Source organism: Bombus flavifrons, chromosome 17, assembly GCF_040668555.2.
Source record: "Bombus flavifrons isolate JBK064 chromosome 17, iyBomFlav1_principal, whole genome shotgun sequence".
Classification (NCBI taxonomy): Eukaryota; Metazoa; Arthropoda; class Insecta; order Hymenoptera; family Apidae; genus Bombus; species Bombus flavifrons.
Genome location: NC_138458.1, coordinates 2791732 through 2808425, shown reverse-complemented (window position 1 = coordinate 2808425; position 16694 = coordinate 2791732). Strand labels below are relative to the sequence as shown.

General features: G+C 41.6%; 1 protein-coding gene and 1 pseudogene across 1 annotated transcript in view; both read left to right on the top strand.

Moving 5' to 3' along the window:
• The window catches only part of LOC138188681 (putative fatty acyl-CoA reductase CG5065), a 196196-nt gene that overhangs the window by 149304 nt on the left and 30198 nt on the right, over positions 1 to 16694 (top strand). The window lies entirely within an intron of this gene.
• LOC138188929 (uncharacterized) lies at positions 5996 to 6114 on the top strand (annotated as a pseudogene).

The window sequence follows — 16694 nt, the reverse complement described above, 5'->3', positions numbered from 1 at the left end:
TGTTATTCCGCTGGCGGAGTACAGATAGTTTATTCCTTATACGCAAACAGAGCTAGACAGCCCATACAATTTTTCATTCATTAATCAGAATGAAAAAATAAAATAAATAATAAATAGATAGGAATAAATTATCGACTTACTATTGGCTACGAAAACCATTTTACTTCCTAGTTGACTCTATAATATTGATCGCTTCACGAAAAAATGTGAAATAAAAGATTATCCGTCAAAAAAGTATGACCGACTTGAAAGCGCTAAAAATTATGAAATAATTGTCATTTTCTTTGTATTTTATACAGGGACGTATGCAATAACGATTATATTAACCATTTATTTCCGACATAACATACTAAATATATCGCAACCGTCTTCAAAGCGGCGCATATTAAGACTACTACAAATATATTGCCTATTTCTATTTGTAATTGTATAATATCAGTAACTGTAACGATTTTAGCGCGAGTTAACGACAATCTTACTGCTACCACCAGCCATTTAATATCATCTTGTACATTATTGATTTCAGAGTTGGGTTTAATCTATATGGGGTTTCGCTTGAAGAATCATTAGTCATGCTAGAAGTATATGGAGAAGCATTATGTGAAATATGTACGTTACGATCTGGTTTCGAACTTCGGTGTTCGTAACCGTTATTAATTATTAATTCTCAAATTAAATTCTAATCAAAACGGTATTAGTTCGACTCCTGTAAGTTAATTTTGAGGCAAAGCGAACGACTAAATGGGATGGATTCAACACTTGTCGCAACCTTTTTAAAGCGCGACACTATTTTGAATTTCCAAACTATTGTATCCTTGATAATCTAGTTCATAACCGTATGAGTTGCGTTAACTGACGTATCAATGCGATTGGTAAGCAAACTCCACATTTCAGCTTACCTGCTACGTGCAGGAGTATTAGCACGGGAAGGATTAAAGTCTTCTTATAATAAATAAATATTTTCAATATCTTCTTGATTGTTAACAATAATAGTCAACGAATAATTTTATTCGAATAGTACATGTAGTACAATTCTATGTATAGTCGATAGCACTCTTGGAATATCGTACGAAGTTAGTATGGTTGCTAAAAAACTGACTATATGTGTAATTTCGACCAATCGCTGGGAGACGCAATCGTGAGGAGAGACGTCAACGGGAGTCGTAAATTCCCGTTACGATTATAATAATCGACACCACGAGTTGATCGATCCCCTGATTTACGTTAAGATAATAGGAGTGATTAAGTTGATATAACACTGTGATTCACAGGGTTATAAGATTTTTATTTCCAACACTTATGAGGTATACTGTTGAGTAGGCATAAATCGTAGATTACAATTTGTCGCACGAAGATAAGATAGATATGCACAATAGAGCAAGGCTCTTATAGTTGAATTTAGTATGTTAGTGGACGTAGCACTAGAGGATACTTAATAGAGGAAGTGAATGTTCGGTAATTCCGAGAACCGACTTAGATGATGTAAGTTAGACTCCTCTAGCGTTGTATAATAAGTAAAGTTGACTTTTCGACCTTAGACTTAGACTTAAGTAGAGTTGACTTTTCTAGCGGTGTAGAAGAAGTTGACTTTTCTAGCGGTAGAAGAAGTAAAGTACAGCGACGATGCTATGTCGGAGGAAAGCTAGCGATGGGTGTGTCTAGCGCACGGGACCATCGGATTTGTTCATCACATTTTGGTCAGGAAAGTGAGGGCAGTATACATTGCTCCTTATTGGATAAACGAAGGTTGGTGGACTAGGAAGGGTCTTGGCTGCCCTCGATAGAAAGTTGCTAGTGGGAAGCATCGCACGTGAGAGAAACTAACTTTTGAGAAAAACTAAAGAAAAGAGAAACTAATTGTCACGTGACTGTTATCTCCATGAATACGCGGAGTTTCGACAAGTAATTATTTCTGCCGACGATCCAATTGTCACGTAGACTTGAGGGTTGGATGTCAAAATAAAATATCTGAGTTGTAATACAACCATAAATTTTGCTTTTATTAAACTTTATTGTGAATTCAGCAATCACAATGGAATACACACTGAATTAACACACATAAATCACAATTCACTCTTTATCACAATTCAACAACTTTATGTAAAACCTAGTTACACTGATACGTTAAGTACGTGACTGTCTAAGGGTAGAAACTCAGTAAAAGATGTTGACTATTTTAAAGATAGAGACTGAGTTATTTTTAGTGACGATGTTGTGGCGGAGGAAAGCTAGGGATGGATGTGTCTGAGGCTACGAGATGAGCTGATTCGTTAAGGACAATTTTGATTAGAAAAGCGAGGGCGATCAACATTGCTTTTGATTGGAGCACAAGACCCTGGTGGACTGGGAGGGGTCTTAGCCGCCCTTGAGAGAAAGTTGCTAACGGAAAATACCGAATGTGAGAAAACTAACTTTCCCGTATCTTCTCGTAGTAAACAAAAGTGTAAAGAATACTGGAAATAGAAGATGCTTGTTTTTGGTCTGAAGGACCTTAACTATGAAAATGCCAAGATGTATTGGTGGGTCCTTGAGACTATTGAGGGTGCGCAGTAAGGATGCGTAGACTTCTGGATGGTAACTTGCCCTGTTGTGAATTGAGATTTGGTTAATGTTACACAACCTTCATTTTTATTGGTGTCCTTGCAACAGTGTTAGGATTTCTTTTCTCCGCTGATGTGGTTTTTGTGGAAACTTTTTTGAAGTTTTCCCTTTTTGAAGTCATAGTTATTGCAATTCTCTTAGGTCATAGTCCCTCACCTTTCATTGTCTTCTTATCGTACTGCCTATTGTGGTGGGGAGAGTGCGCGCAAAGCGGTGGGTGTCAGCGGACGTCTCATGTTCCTTGTTCAGATTTCGATATTCTTAAGTCAGGCTTTAATAATATTATAATTGTGTGTTTATACGTTTGTTGTTTTATTCTGATATTAAAGTATCTGTAGGCGTCGTATCTTTTATTTCCCATAAGTTTTCTGCTTTTAATTCCATTTGGCTAGAGTTGTGGCTCGCGGTATTCACGAGTTATGACGTATTCCTTTTCTGTCTCAGGTTACGGCTCGTGTGGAGCGCGAGATGTGACGGTAGGACAACTTATGACATCGTCGGCTCAAACAAATTTAAGAATATCTTCTTCCTGTTTGATGTTTACAGTTCATTCTTCATTTTATATATTCCATTCTTTTCTACAGTTTAAGCAAAAGACTAACGAACTGCTTTTAGTCAGACAAAAATTTCAGTTAAAACTTTTTTAAATTTTATTTCTTTAATTATTCTTACAATTTGGTGACCAATGCCTAAAGTCTAAGGCAATGTGAGGAAATTCAACAATACAAAGTTATAAACAAAAACTAAACATTATATATTGAAACTGTGCGCCCTAATGAACAATCTGTTAGGACAACGGTTACGTAAACAGTTCTTGGCACGCATATACCGAAAGCATGGAACCAATGGTCCAAAAGTTGAATCGTGATAAAGCAACATAGAAGACAAGAAGGGCATTGTCGTTCTAAGTATGTGTGGCGGCACTCGACAACAAATACCGCCACTCGATACTAACTTCCACCGGACGACGGTAGCGCATGACCGTAAACCTCCGAACAGGACGGACCTCCCAGCCCAAAAAGGGACATCAGGCTTAGGTCCTGACAGTGTGCACGTCAAAGTAAACAATCACTCACAAATAGGAAAAAAAAGTGACAACAAGTGACAAAAAGTGAAAAACATTGCAGTGACACCATCGCCATAAATAAGAATAAAAAATAAAATTATAAAATAAAACAAAATTAAAGTATGTAAAAAATAGGAGTCATCGATAATGAAGCTAAAAGCAAGGAAACGGATCCCGCCTTAGCCTTAATGAAAAAAACCACAAAAAGAAAAATTAATGCGCAAAAAGCAATCATAGAAATCAACAATAGCTTAAGACTGTCCGCGCAAAAGACGCGGAAACTCAACCCACAACCAAATCTGGTTGCCAGGACGAAAAGACTAGTAAACACAGACGAGGAATTTCACTCTACACAAGAAGAGAAGGCTGTAGAAATCAAAATCATGAGGCCCATAAGAGCAACCTCACCTCCAGCGATTGTAACAAATAATAGATTCTGTATACTACAAACAGAACCAGAACCTCAACTTCAACAGGGACCATCAAACTACTCAACGCCGAGCTCAACGTTAGAGCAAATAAAAAAAACCGATACATTACGAGGCAAAATGAGTAAACACAGTCCCACCATATCGCCAAAACGTTCATCACCGGAGGGGCGACAGGCCTGATCGAACAACCCTGGAGGCCCAGCGCCGCCATCATCGCCACGGGGGGGGGGGGCGGGCACCGGACGGACACCCCACCAGACACACCGCGGAGGAGCGTACGAACGCCCCTACTACTACAAGGGAAATCAAACCGCCGCCCATCATCATAACAATACAAGACCCAAAGGACACGGTAACACTCATAGAAAAAGTATCAGACATCAAACAATTCCACATTAAAAGAATACACACAGGTAAACATGCGCTCTACCTCCGAAACCTACCCGATTTTCACAAAGCTAAAGAAACACTCCTTGCAGTAAACACAACCTTCTATACCTATACACCCAAAACAGAAAAACACCACACATACTTGTTAAAAGGTTTAGACAATAGTTACACTGAAACAGAAATACTCACAGACTTACAATCCTTACAAATAGACGACGTCCAATTTACAAAAGTCTCACGGTTTACGACAAAAAGATCAAGGGAGAACAATATATTGCTCCCAATTTATATAATACAATTATCCCCCCACAGCAATATAAGCAATCTATTAAAAATTAACCATTTTAACTATTTTAAGATGAAATGGGAAAAAATAATAAAAAGAAAGGATGACATTCTGCAAGCGGTAAAAGAACATCAAATGCAATTAAATGAAATAAAAACAACACTATCAACGCACGAAAAAAGAATCGATGCCATCTTCAGGTCTCTCAATATCACAGATGACGAATAACCAAAATCCACTAAACCAACAATTACAGCAAAAAACATATAAATTAAACTTAAAACATCTGAAAATAATTGCAATAAATGCCAACTCTCTAATTTCTAACCAAAAAAGATACAGTATGCTAACCCTAATAAATAAAGAAACCCCCGACATCGTATTCATCTCAGAAACAAAACTAAATAAAAGGCACAAAGTACACTTCAAAAACTACTCCATGATAAGACAAGACAGACCGAACGCCAGCCAAGGAGGAGGAACAGCAATCCTCATAAAAAACCCTATAAAATACAAAACAATTCTAAATGACAAAATAACAAGTTTCAAAATCCTAGAAACAACGATCATAAAAATAAAAATAAGCATTAAGGAAAACTTATTTATCACTGCAGTCTATGCAACCTACTGAAACGGGAAAGAATTTAACGACGAATTCAATAAACTTTTCGAGCTCTTACAGCTCAACAAACCGGAAAACTACTATATAATAGCAATACCTTAACTTTTTCTTTTTATTTTCCCAATATTTTTTACTTTTCATGACAATGCGTTTTTAATAATCTATAATCGAAGCATCGAGAAAGAGAAATGTTCTGGTATTACGCGACCATTATCATGCATCGTATCATTCTCATTTTGGCACACACCTATGTTCCTTTAAACATTCTATTTTTTGACCATGGAAAACAAATAAGAAAACTATTGATTTCAGCCAACGCTCATACCGCGCTGAGCAGTCCTGTTTTGCGACCAAGTTTCAGGACAAAAAAAATCAAGCAAGAACAAAATTACATAAAAGCTCCGCCCCCCAGCGGCTTAAATCCAAAGAATAGACCTAAAATCACAAAAAAATTGTAAAACACCGACACATAATATAGTATGGCTACGTCGTACCGTCGCGTATCGGTACTTTTGCCTAGCACACCATTACCAAAATTCACAGTTTATTTGAATATCAAAATGTAACGAAAATTGTATCCTTGGTTAAATAAACATTATTAAAAAAAAAATACCGCGCTGAGTGCACTCGTTCTCGTCCGATCACGAAAGTTAAGCAGCGCCGGGCACGGATAGTACTTGGATGGGTGACCGCCTGGGAACTCCGTGTGGTGTTGGCTTTTTTTCTTTTTTTCTTATTTTTCCAATATTTTTTACTTTTCAGGACAATGCATTTTTAATAATCTATAATCGAAGCATCGAAAAAGAGAAATGTTTTGGTCGAACTCTAACAGCTCAACAAACCGGAAAACTACTATATAATAGCAGGCGACCTTAACGCAAAACATACAAGCTGGAAAAACGAAATAAACAACACGAGAGGCAACTTCATTAGAAACTGGCTAGACAATAAAAGCATTCACTTCAAAACAAACTTATACAGCTCCGAGCTACCCTCTTACCCAAAAGGAGGCTCATACCTGGACATATGCCTAGCAGATGCGCGACTAAAATTTCAAAACCTACGTCCTTAAAACCTTAGCCTATGACAGTGACCATAACGCCCTAGTATTTCACATAAAGAAGAATTCATCGGACCTCCTAACACTGGAAACACAGACCGAGGCACCCAGGTACAATTACAAAAAGACAGACTGGAAAAAATTCCAAAACATACTGGAAGAGAACTGCGACCTAAAGATCTGCAACAACGTCAACCTAACAAACAATCAAATCGACTCATTCATGGACGAAATAGAAAAACATACACAAATCGCTCTCCAAAAATCCGTGCCAAACATAAAGCAAAAAAATTCATGCGAGTCCTATATCAACAATAAAATAAAAGAACTACAACGAGACAAAAGCTACATACTCTCCAAAATAAACAATATAAAACAACTTTTCTTACGACAAAAGAGAAGAATTAGAATTTTTAGAGTACCTTCTATACAAAATAAAAGCACATCTGAAACAAGAATTCGCTAATTCTATAAGCCATTACTGGAAAAACAAAATAAGAAACATCTCCAAAAACGACTCAGCCAACATGTTCACACAAATAAATCAAATCTTCAGACCAAAAGGACAAAACCCCATCCCACCTCTCAAATTGCCTCCAGAGAAATCCTCCCTCATCCAAGAAGCAGGTATAACGTTACACAACATCAACAAAGACACCGAAGATAACTTCATAATAACTAAAGCAACAGAAAAACTGTCCCTCGACCTGGCTCTACGTCGAGATTTTAAGTGCCGCTTTGTGATTGCCGACGTTAAAACGCCCATCATCGGCGTCGACTTTTTGAGCCACTATGGGTTACTCGTCGACCCGCGAAATAGACGACTCCTGGATAAGACTACGCAGCTGTCTACGAGGGGATTCGCGGCTGTGACTAACGACCCTTCCATCAAAACTATCGACAAGGAATCCCCGTATCATGAATTGTTAGCGGAATTCCCTGCGCTAACGCGACCACCCGTCTTCCGGCGAAGCTCTGTAAAGCACGGCGTGCAGCACCACATCAGCACGACTCCTGGAACTCCCGTCCACGCAAAACCACGCCGCCTAACCCCCGATCGACTAAAGCAGGCGAAGGCGGAATTCGAAGTTATGATTGACCAAGACGTGATGCGACCATCGCGAAGTCCGTGGGCGTCACCCTTGCACACCGTACCTAAAAAGGACGGAGGAATACGACCGTGCGGCGACTACCGGGCATTGAACGCCCGCACCATTCCGGATAGGTACACACCGCCGCACATAGAAGACTTTGCACAGAACCCTTATGGTAAGCGCATCTTTTCTAAGGTCGATTATGTACACGCTTACCATCAAATTCCGATCGCGCCGGAGGACGTACCGAAAACAGCAATTACCACACCTTTCGGTCTTTTTGAAGCAACTAGCATGATGTTTGGGCTCCGAAATGCCGCTCAAACGTGTCAAAGATTCGTGGACGAAATCACGAGAGGTCCAGATTTCGTCTACGCGTATATCGACGATTTAATCGCGTCCGATACCGAAGAACAACACCGCGAACACTTGCGGATTTTGTTCAAACGACTCGACGGATATGGGGTCGTCATTAATCTTGCTAAATGCGAATTCGGCGTGCGTGAAATTCAATTTCTCGGCTATACCGTCACCGCGGAGGGGGTAAAACCTCTGGCTGAACGCGTTGACGCGATAATAAAAGTACCGCTTCCTGCAACAGTTAAAGAACTACGAAGATACCTCGGTATGATTAACTTTTATCGACGTTTCATATCGGGGGCCGCGCATATTTTACAACCACTCAACGACTTATTAAAAGGCACTACGAAGTACAACGTGTCTATAGAGTGGTCCGAGCATTCCGAAAAAAGCTTCCGCGGGTCGAAACGCGCCTTAGCTAACGCGACAATGTTAGCGCATCCGATTCCAGGCGCGCCCGCTAGCCTCGTGGTCGACGCTTCCTGCTCGTCAACGATACCTGGCAGCCTTTGGGTTTTATGACGAAATCCCTATCCCTCGCGCAACGGAAGTACAGCGCGTACGATAGAGAGCTACTCGCGATGTACACGGCGGTAAAACGATTCAGGCACGCTGTCGAAGGGCGAGATTTCGCGATATTTACGGATCATAAACCCCTGGTATACGCGTTTGAACAAAATCCTGACAAATGTTCGCCAAGACAATATAGACATCTGGACTACATTGCACAATTTACGACCGACATCCGACATATTAAGGGGATAAATAATACCGTAGCCGATATAGAAGCTTATCCCGAATAGAAGCGATCGGGAAATTCGTCGATCATCACACATTAGTCGCAGCGCAAGCGGACGATGTCGAGCTCCGTCAAATTCTTAAGTCAGGCTCTAGCGCGCTGAAATTGAAAAAAATACGATTTCCCGATCAGGATGTCGGAATATATTGCGATCTTACAAACGAGACACCGCGACCGTACGTACCGGAGCCGTTGCGTCGTGCCGTATTTCAGTCTTTGCATGGACTTTCCCATCCGGGAATACGTGCCACGCAAAGACTGGTGACAACACGTTTCGTATGGCCGTCCATCAATAAGAATTGTCGAACTTGGACGCGGCAGTGTTTACCATGTCAACGCTGCAAAGTCACCAGGCACGTATCCTCGCAAGTAGGAACATTCAAAACATCAGCGGGCCGGTTCGAACACGTGCACATAGACATTATCGTTCTGCCTTATTCACAAGGATATCGATACTGTCTAACGTGTATCGATCGTTTCTCGCGTTGGCCCGAAGCTATTCCCTTAGCCAATTGGATCCTTACTAATTGGATAGCACGTTTTGGCGTTCCCCTAAGAATCACGACCGATCAAGGACGCCAATTTGAATCGCGGTTATTTGAAGAGTTATGCCAGTTGCTCGGCGTCAAACATTTGCGCACGACCGCCTATCATCCCGCGTCCAACGGGATGGTAGAGCGGTTACACAGACAATTGAAAGCGGCGATAAAGTGCCACGACACGAGCAACTGGGTTGAAGTATTATCAGTAGTATTATTAGGCATTCGTACCGCGATAAAGGAGGACTTGAACGCAACGGCGGCCGAAATGATCTACGGCACCGGCATACGATTGCCGGCCGATTTTTTTAATGCGACCTAGCAGCAGGCCAACACGGAGTATGCGAACCGGCTTAAAGAACAGATGGGAAAGGTCAGGCCGCATCCGGCTGAGCGTCATGGCGGAAGAAAAGTTTTCGTTTGTAAGGAGTTAGAATCGTTGCCGTACGTTTTCTTGCGTCATAACGCGATAGGAGGTCCTTTACAGCCCCAGTTCGACGGACCGTTCAAGGTTGTAAAAAGGGGTGAGAAGGATTCCGTAATTAAGAAAAACGATCGTGACGTAACGGTTTCCATAGACCGTTTAAAACCGGCGTTCGTAGTCCCAGAAGACCTAGAAGAGAAGACCACCGAACCTCGAGACATACTTATTCCGGCAAAGCAAGCGAGTGCGCACGATGAAAGCAGCGCAAACAGCGATCGAACTGCTGAAGAACACACAAGGGATGGGTATGTCATGCGGTATGGACGTAGAGTCCGTTTTCCAGGCAGGTCTTGGTTAGGTGGACAAAAGACGCATAGACAAAAGACTGCGACGAAGTCAGACCATAAACAGTAGATAGGCGACGTTGGCTTCGGGGTTTTCAGTTATTGGGCAACACAGCTAGCGTGCGGATCTGGACCAGCTCAAATTGTATTCTTATTTATAATTAGACTTATATTTAAATATATTTTCTGCCTTACAATTTATCCACGAGTTTTCTCTGATTACACATCGAATAACCTCAACAGGTTATGGGCCCAGAGCTGTAAATTGCAAGGCAGTAACGTGAAGTGAATAAATTGTTAAAGTGTTGTGCTTAGTAAAGTAAGGGATAGTGCTAAAATGGAATCAGCAAGTGCGAAGATCGAGATGTTAGACGGAGAAGAAAACTGGCTCCAGTGGCGTTTTGTTATGCGTACACTTTTGGAGGAAGATGACGACCTGATCAACATGTGTGAAGGGAATCTGTGTCATCCAGGTAACAGCGCGGAGGAAGAAATCGCTCGTGAAAGATTTTTGAAGGCAGATCGGTTAGCGAGAAAATTAATCGTGACTTCAGTAGGAAAGAATCCGTTGGATCTTCTTTTATGTTGCACAACAGCACATGAAATATGGAAAAAGTTGAATACAGTATATGACATGAAGTCAGATGAGAATCTAAATATGGTCCAGAAGCAATTCTTCGATTTTAAATGGGAAGAATCTGAAAATGTCGCCTACAACCTATCAAAGTTGGAATTGATAGCGGCGAAGATGAAAGCCCTTGGGAGTGAAATTGGCGAGAAAATGCTGATAACACGCATTTTATCGGTGTTACCAAACGAATTTGACCATTTTCACAGTGCGTGGGATTCGGTGGAAGAAGGAAAGAAGACCCTAGACAGGCTTAGTTGGTACTAAGCTAACTTAGTTGGTGGCCTGGTGGCTGATGACAGAAGAAACCAGATGGAAGAAAGACGACCAGGAAACATCGGTGGCACTGGTAACAAAGGGTAACAATTATAAAAGGGAACAGCAGAAGCAGTCAAGCAAACGTGAATACGAGAAACAAGGACCAAGCTGTTTCAACTGTGGAAAAGTTGGCCATCTAAAGAAGGATTGCTTTAGATGCTTTATGTGCAAAAGGAAAGGCCACACCAGTAAAAATTGTTTTAAAAATAATAAAAGAAGCAACAGTAGAAACAACCAGGAACCTAGCAACCAATATCGTGATCACAGCGGAATTGGTCTATTAGGAAGCACCTCAGCGATACAAGCGGCAATCCCTGATGTTTGGGTAATCGACTCAGGAGCTACGGATCACATGACAGGACGACGGGAATGGTTTACAATCTTCGAAGAATACGATAACACTGTGAAGATAGAGATCGGCGATGGTGCGTTCATGGATGCGTGCGGTAAAGGAAAAATCAAAGTAGAGACTTTTGTGGACGGCAAATGGGTAACATGTACAATGAACGATGTTCTGTACGTACCAGGTATGAAAAGAAACCTATTTTCCATTAGATCTGTTGCGAGAAGGGGCATAGATTTCTGTGTTTTAAAGGAAGGGACCAATTGTATGTTTTTACAAAACCAGAAAATAATAGCAAAAGGTTCTGTTATCGGAAATTTGTATAAAATAGATATGCGAGTTACCATACCGTCAGTTTGTAATTTTAGCAATAGAGCAGAGTCAAACGCGGACACATTGCAGTCATGGCACGAATGGCTATGTCATCAAAACATCAGACATGTTAAAGAGTTTTTAAAAAATTCGAATATGAAAGTCGTGGAGGATAGTAGCTTTTTCTGTGAAGGTTGCGCGTACGGGAAACAGCATAGATCGAGTTTTCATGAGAAAATCAATCGTGCGACTAAACCTCGCGAAATTAGTTATACGGATGTATGTGGACCTATGGAAGTCGAGTCATTAGGCAAGAAACTGTATTTTCTTACATTTAAGAATGATTTTTCAAAATTCACAAAGATTTACTTCTTACGACATAAGTCAGAAGTAATCGAAAGATTAAAAACTTTTTGCCTAGAAGTTGGGAATCAATAAAACGATAAGATTAAAGAAATTCATAGTGATGGAGGGAAAGAATTCAAAAATAAAGAAGTTAAAGAATTTTTAAGAAGTCAGGGAATTAGGGACACAATTAACGTCCCATACACTCCTGGACAAAATGGTGTCGCAGAAAAGGAAAATAGAACAATAGTAGAGGCAGGCCGATCGATACTATATTCGAAACCAAATCTACCGCTGTTTTTATGGGCCGAAGTCATGAACACAGCAGTACATGTCATAAATAAGACTGGGCCGACGAGACAAAACAAGAAAACACCGTATGAACGTACGGGAAACTGCCAAATTTAGAAAAATTTAGGGTTTTCGGTACTGAGTGCTTTGCACACATACCTGCGGAGAAGAGAACAAAACTTGACAAAAAGGCGAACAAAGGATATTTGGTAGGCTATCTAGATGACGGACGAGGGTATCGAGTGTATGTGCCGACAGTAAGAAATGTAATATTAAGCCGTGACGTAACATTTAAGCCCGAACTAGAAAGTGCGAAATATATTAATTTAAGTTTACCGAAAATTGTCCAGCGCGAATATGTGTGTGCGCAGAGCGATAGAGTATGTACGTATGAAAGTGCAGAGAATGAACATGAAAAACAACCTCCTGGAACTAGCGACAATGTGAGACAATTGAGAGATACAGCTAAGATCAAACGAACCGATTTTTATGGTAGCCCAGTAACGTACGTAGCGGAAAAATTACAGGTGGATTTTAACGAAGCGATGAGATCCGAAAAGAAAGAGTTATGGGAAACGGCTATGAACGATGAAATGAAATCGCACCATGAAAATAAGATGTGGATTCTTATGTATAGGATAAGTGGGGAGCACGAAGCGGCTACGGGTTTTCAGGGCGTAGGACCACGCCCTGGGAAACCCCGATGAATCTGATAATCTCCTATAGCCGGACGGTGACTGGTCGGCGCATTTGGCCCCCACCAGTTTGCAGGTCCTGAGGTGTCGTGAGATTTATCTCCACACTCGGAGTCTGTCGGACGGGGCGGGCCCAGTGGGCACCGACGTCAGGGTTCGGGCTCGGCGAGTTTTGCTCGACAGATGGCGCGCCAGCCTCGACACGAGAGCGGGTGCGCCGGGGATAAGGGTCCTCGGGGCCGTCCTTCCAAACTGGGACGTTTGGTTGGACGGCGGCGGGCCTCCCCTGACCAACAGAGTGACGCAGGTGCTCACCGGACACGGTTGCTTCGGTGAGTATCTGCACCGAATCGGGAAGGAGGCGACCGCGCGCTGCCATCACTGCGATGCGAGCATCGATTCGGCGCAGCACACGCTGGAATACTGTCCGGCGTGGGCGCGGCCGCGCCACGACCTCATCGTGGAAATCGGTTGGGATCTCTCGCCGCCGACGATCCTCGAGGCATTGTTGGTAAGCGAGAGAAGGAGGAGGGCCGTGACCTCCTTGTGTGAATAAGTCATGCTTCGAAAAGAGGCCGCGGAGAGGGTTAGGGTGCGGTACTCTCACCCTGAGAGGACTGATCGGCGAGGGCGCGGCAGAGGTCATGGACGCGCTTCGGTGAGACGCACCAGGTCCGCCGCGTCCCCCGGTGGGGTGCAAACTTGTGCGCTGGCAGCTCAGCGCCCGGGGGCCGCAAAGCAGCCCGGTAGGGTAACCGGACTGCCTGGCACGGCGGCTCCGGCGACGAGGCGCGGTGTGACGTGGCCGCACATCGCTCCATTAGGGGACGTATTGAGCGCGGTGGGGGGGGGCGGGTGTATCGCTTACACCGGTTCCCGGGCCCCTCTCGATCGCAGCCGGGACGGTCATCGTGGAGGTTTTAGTCGGTTGGAGTTCGGCACTACCACGCCGTTTTTCCCCAGAAGCGACATGGTGTCCGTGCGGATTTCCTCCACGTTAATAAAAAAAAAAAATGATTAGGATAAGTGAGTGACTGATCTAAGGTGCAAACCCGCTTAACAAGATGTTGATTGTTTGACGCATAGAAAATCAGTGCCGTTTGCTGACGATGCTGCGACGGAGGAAAGCTAAGGATGGGTGTGTCTAACGCACGGGACCATCGGATTTGTTGGTGACGATTTTGGCTAATAGAATGAGGGAAATAGGCTTGTTAATTGGTTATTTGCTATGGTGGTGGGTGAGGAAGGATGCTCACCGCCCTCGAGATAAAGTCGTTAGTGGAAGGCCTCATATGTGATAGACAGAAACTTACCCGTGTCAACCCGTGGTGGGCAATAAACTTTAGGAAACAATGCAGCGAAAGAATATCTGTTCGGTTCGAAGGACCTCGACTAGGAAATTGTTGAGATTTATGGAGGGTACTTGAGAATATTGAGGGTACGCAGTAAGGATGAGCGGACATCTGGTTACCATCTTGCCCGCGGTGTGTGGCCAGGTCTAGGCAGAGTGTCGCCCGACGTAACACTCTCATCTCCAACATATATATTCGCTGAATATATTCGCATATACATATAGAATACATATACATATAGAATACATATAGAATGTATATTCGCTGAGACCCTCGTCTCAGTCTCGCCGTTGTACTGTGTACAAGTCGTAAAATAGGATCGCTAATTAGATCGTTAATTAGAACGCTGATAATTCGTTGATAACTGAGTGATAACTGATGGACAACTGACTGTAACTCTCTTCGGTTGCGTTCGTTTATTTATACTGGTCGGAAAATTCGAATTCGTGTTCGTTCGACGGTTGCACGTAGCGGCGACATTGTTTTGCCCGAAGTTTGTTTATTCTTACATTACGTGTATCCTAACGATCTTGATACTACGAAGCAAAACAACAGGATGATTTGAATTGTCCTCTAACTCATGTGCCGCTACAAACGTCATGCAGGGCTACGGCTATCTAGGCAGTGATTGGACGGTATGCCAGGCCCAGAGGACCGTGACCAGATGGTGTGCCAGACCCAAGGAACAGTTGTAGGATGGGCGCTTCTGACCTGCGCTCGACGGCAACCCCTCCAGAGGGCCCAAACGCTAGCATATAAACGTTCAGCAAAATCAGCACTCCACACACTCTATTGCAAGATTCTGAACCGTTAACACTGTGTCATAACACTCTGAACCACTACTCTGTTGGATTTGTACAATAAATTTTACTATCATATTCAAAGTCCGAATTTTTTTTAACTTACTTGTGAAACTTTCGAACTACAACGCGAGGTACACCGGTGATCAGTTAATTTAGTGATTTTTTGTGTTTTCTACGTGACACCAAAGTCGCAGCTACTTGATCCCCCTTGATGGCATGCCCTCTCGATAAATGCAGTCAGTGGGTAAGTACAAATCCATAACAGTGCTTTCTCTCTTTCTTTGCTTCTATTTTCTTTTTGTCATTACTTCTCCAAACCTACTTTTATTTTCTTAATGTTCGTTACTCTTTGTAATGTCACTTCTTTTATTTTTCTTATCATTTTTTCCATCATTTCGCTTGTTTCTTCTTTTTCGAAGTCTATTCTACTCCTTCTCCCGTCCATACCTTTCTTTCTTTCCACTGCTCTTCACTTTGAATTTTCGAGCTAGTTCTTCTATATTTTTGCACCCCCATCGGCAAGTGATCTGATTCTATACTATGTTCTCTTCTGACACTTTTAACATGGTGTTTTGTCATTGGCCCTATTATTACGTAATCGGTTACTGAACTGTATTATGCGCCGATGGAATTGTAATCTACTTCATCTCCTTCCATATTCTCGTCTAGAATTTCTCATACGTTTTCTTCCACTATTTCCAAAAGCTTTATTCCTTCTGTGTCCTTTACTGTATCTTTTGATTTTGTCCTTTCCTCTTTGTCTTCTCCCTCGCTTCAGAAGAAACCTGCTTTTCGAAATTTCCTCTCTGATAGTACTGATAAAAACAAGTAAACGGATTTTAATAAATATGGGTTCAAAAACCATTTGTTTCAGAGTAACTTGCATAGTATTTAAAAGGATTTATGTAATAATTAAAAGAATAGTATGTAAAAGATTTGTAATTAAATCTCACCGAATTACATCGTTAAATTTTGTTGTAAAATAAAGTAAAAAGTAACTGAGATCGAGAGTTCTCTCAGTTATACGAACGTGTATTCTGTGAAGATCACTGATATATTTTGTTCTTACATAATTTTTCCAAAATTTTTGCTGTGTAAGACATACATATATACATGGTACAATATTAAGTTACAACTTTTACAAAATATTTAATTCTCAATAACAATAAAAATCGTAATGAAAAGGCCACTTTTTATTAAGAAAAGTAGTAAGCAATATAATTAATATCTATGAAAATAATTAATTTCTATTTAAAATCTTTAGCCTTGCGAGTTTCTTTATATGTTTAAGGATCCTTAAATGAGTTGTATTCGATTCTCGTTGTATTTGAAACCATTGTATAGCTGTATTTAGCATCCAATGCATCCATGTCGGTAGAAGTTTGTTCATCACTGTTGTTAGTTAGTACTAATTTAAATTTAAGTACGAATTTAGTAATTCCGCTTCCTCTACTTCATTCCCTTCTTCTTCTTCTTCTTCTTTTAATTCGTCAGTAGGTGTGTTATGTCCTGTAACTTTCCGTATAATTTCTTCTTCGTTCAAAATTTGGTAACTTTGCTCATTTCCATCACTTTTATTCGATTCTGCGAA